Raw genomic sequence first — 10,095 nt, forward strand, 5'->3', positions numbered from 1 at the left:
TGTGTGGAAGATGGAATGGAGATGGAACAGTGGGAAGCAGAGAGATAAATTAAGAGATTATTGCAATAATTTAAGTGAGAAGTGATGAGAACCTGAACTAGGATAGAGACTATAAGAATAATCATGAAGGGATGAATGTAAGAGAAGTTGTGGAGGTAGGATCAATAAGACTTGGCAACTTATTAGAAATGGGGAGATGAGAAAAAATGAAGACTTGAAGATGACTCTCAGATTGTGAACCTGGCTGACTGAAAGGATGATAGAAGGCCCCCCAAAATTAGAAATTTTGGAGAAGGGATAAGATATTTTGGGGAAAAACTAGTTTTATTTGAGCAATGCCTTTCCCCCAAAAAACAGAGCAGATTACACATTCCACAGAGGTCTATTTTAGAGAAAAGAGTGGCCCATTTCAATAATCTAGGGTCTTATCTATGAGGAAAAGTGGGTGCTAGTTTCTTTAAAAGAAACAAAATCCTTCTCATTAAAGGCCAGGTTTGTCTATGTCCAACTATATGCCCAAGCCCAGAGTAGACAATCTGTTTAGGAGAAAAGGGAGCAGCATAATATCCCATTGCCTGTGAGGCCAGCAACAACTCTTCAATATTAGATTTATATGGGTAGTTGTCTCTCCTGATTATATGTAAGCTCCTTGAGGGGAAGGACTACTTCATTTGGGGATTTTTGTACTGAGTTTGTAGCACAGTGTCTGGCACACAGTAAGCCAGTAAGTCAGTCAACAACAATTAATTATTATGTGATGATATAAAGCCTGGAATTCCTGGTAAGGTACAGGTGTTCAAATAATTGCAGTGCCTAGATGGCAGAGGTAAATGGCCATATGAACCCCCTTTTGATGTTGGTATATAAGACTTCTCACAAGGATCAGGGTTCAGGCCCTGAGAACATTCCCATTCTAGGAATGGGAATGTCTGGAATTAGAATAATTATGCAACATGTGCAGGGTGCTACAGGTGTTAAGAGCAGCTAGATCGTTAAGTGGATAGAGAAAGTTCTGGGCCTGAAGTCAGGAAGATCTGAGTTCAAATCCAACCTTAGAAACTTAGTAATTGTGTGACTCTGGGCAAGTCATTTAATCTCTGTTTGCCTTAATTCATTGGAGAAGAAAATAACAAACCACTGCAGTATCTTTGCCAAGAAAACTCCATGGGCAGTCCATAGGGATCACAAAGAGTTGGACTGAAAAACAAAACAACAGGTTGTTATTGCTAAAATAACTCTATTCATTTGTCCTTTCCTCCTTAGTCTTTCAACCTTGCCTAATGCTTCTTCTGACAGAAAATCCATTGTCGAGATTCATTTGCAGATGTGATATGCCAATATTCTCAGCAAAATGTCAGATTAAGACTTTGTTTGTTTGTTTTGCTATATTTTAACCCTTCAAAACAGCTCTCATTTCTGGAACTCTCTAAGGTTTACTATGCATCTTTTTAGCCACATTTTTTTTAAGTTGGTAGGGCAAATAATATCACTTGTGTTGCAAATGAGAGAACAGATGCCCAAAGAACTTGAATTGCTTTCCCATGATCAGGTAGTAAATTTCAGAGGTGGGATATAAACCCACATCTCTTAATTCGACATCTATTACTCTTTCCTTTTTAACCTACTATCATCCTTTCCTGCTTTTCATAGGGTGAGGTGCCTGTGATTGGGGAAAAGCCCTCATGGGCTCTGCCTCAATGGACTCTCTCCTAAAGCCAGAGCTCTGCTCCGGTTGACCAGCTTCCATATTTTCTGAATTTTATTTCCTTTCTAAGGTGGAAGGGAGCAAAGGATATGAAAAATAATGCCTCTGAAGTTGCTTTTCTTCTAGAGCTTTTTATTAATGTTGTGAGAGCATTAGTCCTGCAGAAAGATTATCATTTAATAAGAGAGATGAGAGATCTATAATTATATACATTAAGATACCATCCACATAAACCTGAAAAAAAAAGAGAGAAGCCATTACAGCCTATCACAGCAAGTTATCATAGAACCAAAGATTTAAAATGGAAAGAAGGCCAGAGGTTTTTTAACCCAATGCCCTCATTTTACAGATGATGAAACTGAGGACCAGGGAACCAGGGTGATTTGCCCAACATCCTATGGGTAGTACGAGTCAAGGGCAGGATTCGAACATGTATCATTTTGATGCCAGAGCAGGGACCCTTTCCAAGTACCATATTAACTCACTGTATAAATATTTTGTATAGGTTGGAGAATTGAAATGATGAGCAGGATTAGTCTGAAGAAGTAGAGAGCTAAGGCCACTTTTAAAAGAAGAGTGGGCCACGACTTGGTTAAAAGATTGCTATCTGGTAGTCTAAGGGTAGGGAATGAACTAGGTGATGTATTGCTCCATGGAAGGAGTGGATGAAAGTTGAGCAGAGAATGATGGGAAGTTTTGTGTGACTCAAGCAGAGAGTAAAGTCTGAATTATAATGAGAGATGAAGGCAGCTTGTTAAGCATGTATGTAACCTTTAGAAAGTCACCCTACCTTTCTGAACCTTTGTTTTATCATTTGAAAAAGAAGGCATTGGACTACATAACTTCTTTTGCCATTTCTGACTCTAAAATGATACCTTCCGAATTTGAAAAAAAAAAAAGGCAATGGAAGAAACAAAAGTAGAGACTGGCAAAAGTGCTTTTTCCAAGGAAAAATCCAAGCTATGGTTGCATCTATAACCATGATGAGGAACAGGTGGGACCAAGAAAAATTTGGCAAACTTTACTATTCACCGTCTTATCCTTCCATTTTTAAGACAAAAACGCACTGTATGTTGGTTATCCTTTCTTTGCAGGATACATTTCCTAATGCACCTCCTTTCTCCTGAGAGTACAGTTCCAAATAAGGTTCACTTACAGTTCTCATTACTATATTCATTCCCCAGCACAATTTTACAAAATTCCATATAACTATAAATTTCTTCCTGGTTATGCTGTTAACGTTTTGACATAGGTGTTCTGTTTCCCCAATTATACAAGGAGCAGCTTGGGACTCTCTCTATTTCACTTAGTACAAAGTTCTCTGCATAATGGGTGATCTTTTTATTACATAACTGACTGACTAAATCTATATTTCTTATTCTTCAGGCCCAATGAAGAGAGAAAACTATTCAGAGGTGAGTGAGTTTATTTTTCAAGGGTTCTCTAGCTTTCAGGAACACCAAATTATGTTTTTCCTGGTGTTCCTTGCTCTGTACATCTTAACCCTTGCAGGCAATCTTGTGACCATCATCAGCATGGACCGTCACCTCCATGCTCCAGTATACTTCTTCCTAAGTATGCTGTCCACTTCTGGGACCTTGTATACATTGGTAATTGTCCCAGAAATGCTGGCCAGTCTCACTGGTCTGAACCAGACCATCTCTTTAGCAGGTTGTGCTACTCAGATGCTTTTCTTTATCACTTCAGCTATCAACAACAGTTTCTTGCTCACAGTAATGGGATATGACTGTTATGTGGCCATTTGCAACTCCCTGCGGTAACCATGGACAAGAAAATGTGTACCAAGCTGATATGTGGTACATGTAGCATTGGTTCACTGTTGCAACAGTTCAGATTGCATCTGTGTTCAGGCTGCCCTTCTATGAAGCAAAAATACCCCATTATTTCTGTGATATTCTCCCAGTAATGAAACTTTCCAGTGTTGATGCCTCTATCCATGATATCATCAATTTTATCATTAGTTCACTAGTGACTGTGGTGCCCATGGGTTTGGTCTTCTCTTATGTTTTCATCATCTCCACCATCCTAAAGATTGCATCTGTTGAAGGGCGGCCGAAGGCCTTTGCTACATGTGCTTCTCATATCACTGTGGTCATTATTCATTATGGATGTGCTTCCATTGCCTACCTCAAACCCTAGTCAGAAAACAGCAGGGACCAGTATCAGCTGATCTCAGTGACTTTTCACTCCACTACAGAACCCTATTGTATACACTCTGAGGAATAAGGAGGACAAAGATTCCCAGGATCAGGCTGTGGGAAAGAAATCCCTAAGATCTCTTTGAGTTTGGAACAGGGTTAAAAGACAGTCTACTTGCTACAAGCTAGAGAATATCTTTTCTGACTGGCCCGCTGCAGCACCGCATGAACTTAAGCCATGTGAATAGTGGGGCAAGGCCAATAATGGCTACTATCTGAGAATAATGACTCTGAAAAGTTGTAGTAGAAAGAACAGAGGACTAGGAGTCAGACAACGTGAGTCTGAATCTTGGATTAAATATTTACTTGCTCTGTGATTATGGACAAGTCATTTAGCATCTAAACATCAATTCCCTAATCAATAAAATGGAGTAATAATACTTACATTATTTACCTTATAGGGTTGTTATGTTGAAAACATTTTGTAAACATTAAAGTGACATAATTGATTTCTTATTATTATCAATAATTACAGTAATAACAACAACAATATTTACATGCATTATATAATATTTTTATCCAGGGAGAATGAACTAAGGCTTTTTTATGAGCTTGATATTAAAGAGTCAACACACTCCTGAATCTTTGGTCTGATATTTTGTGTCCCATGGAGCTTGTTGTTTATGTCATATGACTGTTCAAGGCTTATTCAGTCACTTCCTATAAACTGTGAGGCTGAGAGCATGCTTATTTGGTGGATTGATTATCATAAACTTAATACAAGCAACCAGATAAGTAGTCAGCATATCTATGCTCAGAAAGGTGAGAGGAGGAGATGGAAGAACCTTAATACAGAAAAAATAAAAGATACAGCAACATGGTGATGAGTAAGACATAATCTAGAAAGCCTAACATAAGATTTGATACCTATGAGGGAATTGTTAAGGTTAGAAGTTACTAGACTGATATTTCCTTGAGGAAGGGATAATGTCCTAAACTTAATTTTAAACTTATTTAACTTTGATCCTTCCTTGGCAGCTTGCTCAGTGATTTGTAAAAAAATAAAAAATTTGGGGCAGCTAGGTGGTACGGTGGATACAGCATGAACCCTGAAGTCAGGACGACCTGAGTTCAAATCTGGCCTCAGACCAAACACTTGATACTTACTAGCTATATGACCCTGGGCAAGTCACTTAATCCCAATCGCCTAAAAATAAATAAATTAATTAAAAATTAAAAAATAAGATGTATGTTTGAATTGAGAAAACTAGCTTCTCATGACATTGTGAAATACATGCACACACACATATGCACACATGCATACACACATATACACATATATACATACCTCCAGGTCTGAAAGATAAAAGGCTTAGAATAAGTCAGTTTGTAAGACTGGTAGAATTATTTTCTCTTCTTTAAAAACATGTTTTTAGACCTGGAGGTCAACTAATGGAAGGAGGAGGGAGTGGGAAGGAAAGAAGGAGAGGGAGAGGGAAAGAAAGAAAGGAAGAGAGAAGGAAGGAGAAGAAGAAGAAAAGAGGGAGAGGGAAGTAGGAGAGTGAAAGAGGGAGAGAGACACAGACAGAGAAGGAAAAACACTACACTTTTCTGTGTTTATTCTTACTTTGAATGGGAAACTTTTTGTGAGAGTTGGCGTAACTTTAGCAAAGAGAAGGCCTAAGCACCCGTTACATCTCTGACATACATTGGTTGTTTGACCTTTGGGAAATCCCTCAACTTCTTGGGACACCATGCATTTAAGTTTCATGCCTATGTAAGACCATAAGTCAGAGCAAGTGGGACTCTACATTGGTAAAAGAAGTTTTCTGATGCAGAGTTCTCTAAACCAAAGAAATGACAGCTCTAGTCCAAAACAAAACAACAACAAAAAGAGCAAGAATTAGAAAAAAGTTAGTAGGCTGTCATTTTTCATCATTCTATGAAGAAGAGGCGACAAGGAAAGGCCCTCCCAGAAGTTGCATTGGAAGAAACTAGGTTGGAAAATTTTCCAGTTTGGCCACCAGTCTAGCTAAGAAAAAAGGCACATCACAAGTAGGGTGGCCGCATAGTGATGAAACTTCATTGACTGTAGCAACCTGTGAAACAAATAAAAATTTTGAATAGCTCTCAGTCCTGTTCAGCCTCCTTTTACTTCGGCAGTGATGGTAACAGAGTGGTGGGGTAAAGGGAAAAGAATGTTGAGAACTACAACATTTTTAAACTGGCAACAGACTTCAATTTGACTTGGTTTTCTATATATTAAATCCCTATCCAGTGAATAATGTAGTGGACAAAATGCTAGAGAGTCTGAATTATATCAATCTTGACATTTTGGCTAAAAATATAAATATCTGGTCATCGTGTATTTCTGTATTAATAATAAGTACTTACAAAAAGACCACCATGAGGTTTGAACTGGTTCAACTATTCTGTAGAGCAACTTGGAACGATGCCCAAAAGGCTGTAACACCATGCATGTCCTTTGACCCAACAATACCACTATCAGGTCTATATCCCAAAGAAACAAAAAAAGGAAAAAGAACCTATATGTAAAAAACATTTATAGCATCTCTTTTCTGGTGGCAAAGAATTGGAAATTGAGAAGATGCTCATCAACTGAGGAATGGCTGAACAAGTTGTGGCACATGATTGAGATGGAATACTACTGTGCCATAAAAATGATAAATATGATGCTCTCAGAAAAAATCTGAAAAGACTTGCACATACTGATGGAAAGTGAAATGAGCAAAACCAGGAGAACATTGTACATGGTAATGACAATATTGTACAATGATCAACTGTGAATGATTTAGCTATTTTCAGCAATACAATGATCCAAGACAACTCTGAATAACTTAAGCTAAAAAATGCTATCCATCCCCAAAGAAAGAATTGATGGAGTCTGAATGCAAATCAAAGCGTAGTATTTTTAAACTTTATTTTTCTTGGGTTTTTTTTTGGGGGGGGTGTCGAAGGTCTATGTGTTCTTTCACAAGATGACTAATATGGAAATAAGTTTTGAGTGACTACACAGGTATAACCTATATCAAATTACTTGCCTTATTAATAAGAGAGGGAGAGAAAGGAGAGAATTTAGAACTCAAATTTTTTTTAAAAAAATGAACATTAAAATTGTTTAATATTCAATTAAGAAAAAGTAAAATAATACATAAATATTTTTAAAAGACCACCATGAAAACAGTTGCAGCTTATGCACCAACATTTACCAAAGACAAAAATGGTAGAGAAATTTTGTGAAGGACTTAATAAGACTCTCTAAATCAAATGAAAATACACTCTGATACTTGGTGACATCAAGACAAGTGTGGGAAAAAGTGAGGATTGGAAAAATATAACAGAAAGTATGGTTCAAGAGAAAGAAATGAGACAGTCCAAAGACTTGTAGATTATATAGAAGCCTCATACTTCTAAATCATGAACACTATTTTTAAAAAAAGTCCTGGTAGGTGCTTGACTAAAGTATGAAATTGATTACATTTTGACAGACAGGAGAAGACATATTAAAGATGTGGGAGTTGTTCCTGAGTCAACACATAGTAAGATTCATCACAGCTAAGATCATAATTTATACTAAATAAGAAAAAAGAGTAGTAATGACAAAAATATGGAGTACAATTAAGATATCTTGAATCATTTTAAATAAGCTGTTGAAAATTTAAAATTGGGAAATAAACAACAAAAATGTCACAGGGAACAATTATAATAATTTCATCCAGTAATTAAACAAAGGTCTATTAGTTATTACAACAAGGAAGCCAAAAGAGCCCAAGAAATGTCTTAATATGGAAACATTTGGTTCACTTGTCAAACAGAGAGAGATGGCTGCTATTGGCAAAAGAAGTTTAGGACATAAATTTGCCTGTAAAAATCTATTGAAAGAGAATGGACAATGATGAGTAGTATCATCTCACAAAACAGAAAGAAGCTGTAGTGGGCAAGATCTGTCTAAACACTGGCAAGATCGTCAATTAAGCAGTCATTCTAAAGGCATTCAAGGATAAAAACAGAGAAAATTACAAATTAAATTGTAGCCCCTCTGGTCTCACTCTTAACTGGAACTAGGTTACATAAGTTCCCAGAGATCAATAACTACTTCTCCCCTCAGTGTTCCATCATTGGGTAACTCTGAGGTATATGGGTTAACACTGTGGCTCATGAGCCCCCATCCAGTGCACTCCCCCAAATATTTTTCTTTTTAATAGTATTTAATTTTTTCTCTAATTATATGTCAAGAAAAATTTTAGCATTAATTTTGGCAAGATTTTGAGTTGCAAATTTTTTCTCCCTCCCTTCCTTCCTCCTCTCCCCTCTTCTGAAAACGGTAGGCAATTCGATATAGGTTATATACATGCAATTATGTAAAACCTATTTCCATATTAGTCACAGTAATGAAAGAAGAAACAGATCAAAAGGGAAAAAAACACACAAAAAAATAGAAAGTAAGTGAAAAAAATATGCTTTTGTGGCAGCTAGGTGGCGCAGTGGATAGAGCACCAGCCCTGGATTCAGGAGGACCTGAGTTCAAATCCAGCCTCAGGCACATAACACTTACTAGCTGTGTGACCCCGGGCAAATCACTTAACCCCATTGCCCAGTCAAAAAAAAAAAGATAAAAAGAAAAAAAATATGCTTTGATATGCATTCAGAGCCCAACAGTTCTTTATCTGGATATGGATTGTATCTTCCTTAGTGAGTCCTTTGTACTTGTCTTGGATCATTATGTTTCTGAGAACAGCCAAGTCATTCATAGTTGATCATCACACAATGTTGCTGATACTGTGTACAATGTTTTCCTGGTTCTGCTCATTTCACTTTGCATCAGTTTGTACAAGTATTTCCAGGCTTTTCTGAAATCTGCCTGTTTATCATTTCAATAGTATTACATTACATTCATGTGCTACAAGTTGTTCAGCCATTCCCCAATTGATGGGTATCCTTTCAATTTTCAATATTTTGCCATCACAAAAAGAACTGCTGTAAATATTTTTGCACGTGGAGGTCCTTCTCCCTTTTTATGGCCTTTTTGGGCTACAGACATAATAGTGGTATTGCTGGACAAAAGGGTATACACAGTTTGGTTGCCATTTCAGCATACTTCCAAAGTGTTCTCCTGCACTCCCCAATATTAATAAACCAATTGACAATAATTAATTTTTACAAAGAGATAATCACTAAGAAGGTATAGGAAGACTAGTGATTATAAAGCAACTATCTCAAACCAGCAGATGCCCTCTCCTCTCTGCACATATTTGGTCTCTGGGGATAGCAAGCAAAAACTTAAAGTACAAAGGTACAGATTTATAAGGCACACATCTAAGGAAACCTGTGGGTTAGAGGAATATCCCACACATCCTTATCCTAGGAGTCTTTTTATCTTTTCATAGAGTCTCTACCCAGCTTGCTTGCAGGCATAGATTTGGCATTGGAGAAATTGACTCCTTTCCCTATAGGGCTGGCTTTTCACTGGACTCAGCTAGTGCTGCCCTAGGATCTGGTTGTTGAGAAGACCTCTGATGGCTCTTCTGACCTTTCAAAGCAGTCTGGTTCATTCCATCTATGCACGCTCATTCCCTGTGATCAAGAAGGAATAAAAACAAAGGAAACAACATACACTCAGGGACATATAGTGACCTGGTGGGGAAATTAGGCAGGCATTGCCCCTCTGTCCACTTTAAAACTAACAGAAGTCCTCCTCTCTTGAAAACTACTATGGAAGATACAGAGATCATCCACTTAAATCTTCTATATGCACACTCAATTATGGCTCATTCTCTACTAAGTCATCAGTCCTTCTAGCTCCTCAAACACCAAAAGACTTTGTCATCACTGAGTCATCATGTCCAGAATCAGCTTCTAAAACTCCATGCACTGAATTAACAGAAGAAAGAAGACATTTTGTATGCGCTAAATAGCATGTGTTAAGACTGAGCACTCATTGGCCAGTTCTCCCATTATAGAAAGTAAATGGATATGTTTTGTGAAAATGATGCAACAAACTGTTTTCTCTGTTAAAGAGGGTAGAATTACTACATTTGGTCCCTAACATGACAGCTTTTGCAGTGTTTTCAGAAGTAAAAAATAGCACTGGAGAGAATATGGGGAAGGTGTCCAGATTAGATCAAGTACATACAGGAAAGATCCATGTTGGAGACACAGCAATTTTGAGGACATTGAGGGACCTCTTACAAAGATATTTAAAGGAGAAGA

The 10,095-nt window shown here is 37.4% G+C and overlaps 1 pseudogene; it reads left to right on the forward strand.

Moving 5' to 3' along the window:
- Positions 1–2,889: 2,889 nt before the first annotated feature.
- On the forward strand, positions 2,890–4,077 carry LOC110201842 (olfactory receptor 10J1-like; annotated as a pseudogene).
- The last annotated feature ends 6,018 nt before the right edge of the window (positions 4,078–10,095 follow it).

The sequence above is a fragment of the Phascolarctos cinereus genome, unplaced genomic scaffold (genome assembly GCF_003287225.1).
Source record: "Phascolarctos cinereus isolate Bilbo 61053 unplaced genomic scaffold, phaCin_HiC Scaffold_5;HRSCAF=322, whole genome shotgun sequence".
NCBI classification, from domain to species: Eukaryota; Metazoa; Chordata; class Mammalia; order Diprotodontia; family Phascolarctidae; genus Phascolarctos; species Phascolarctos cinereus.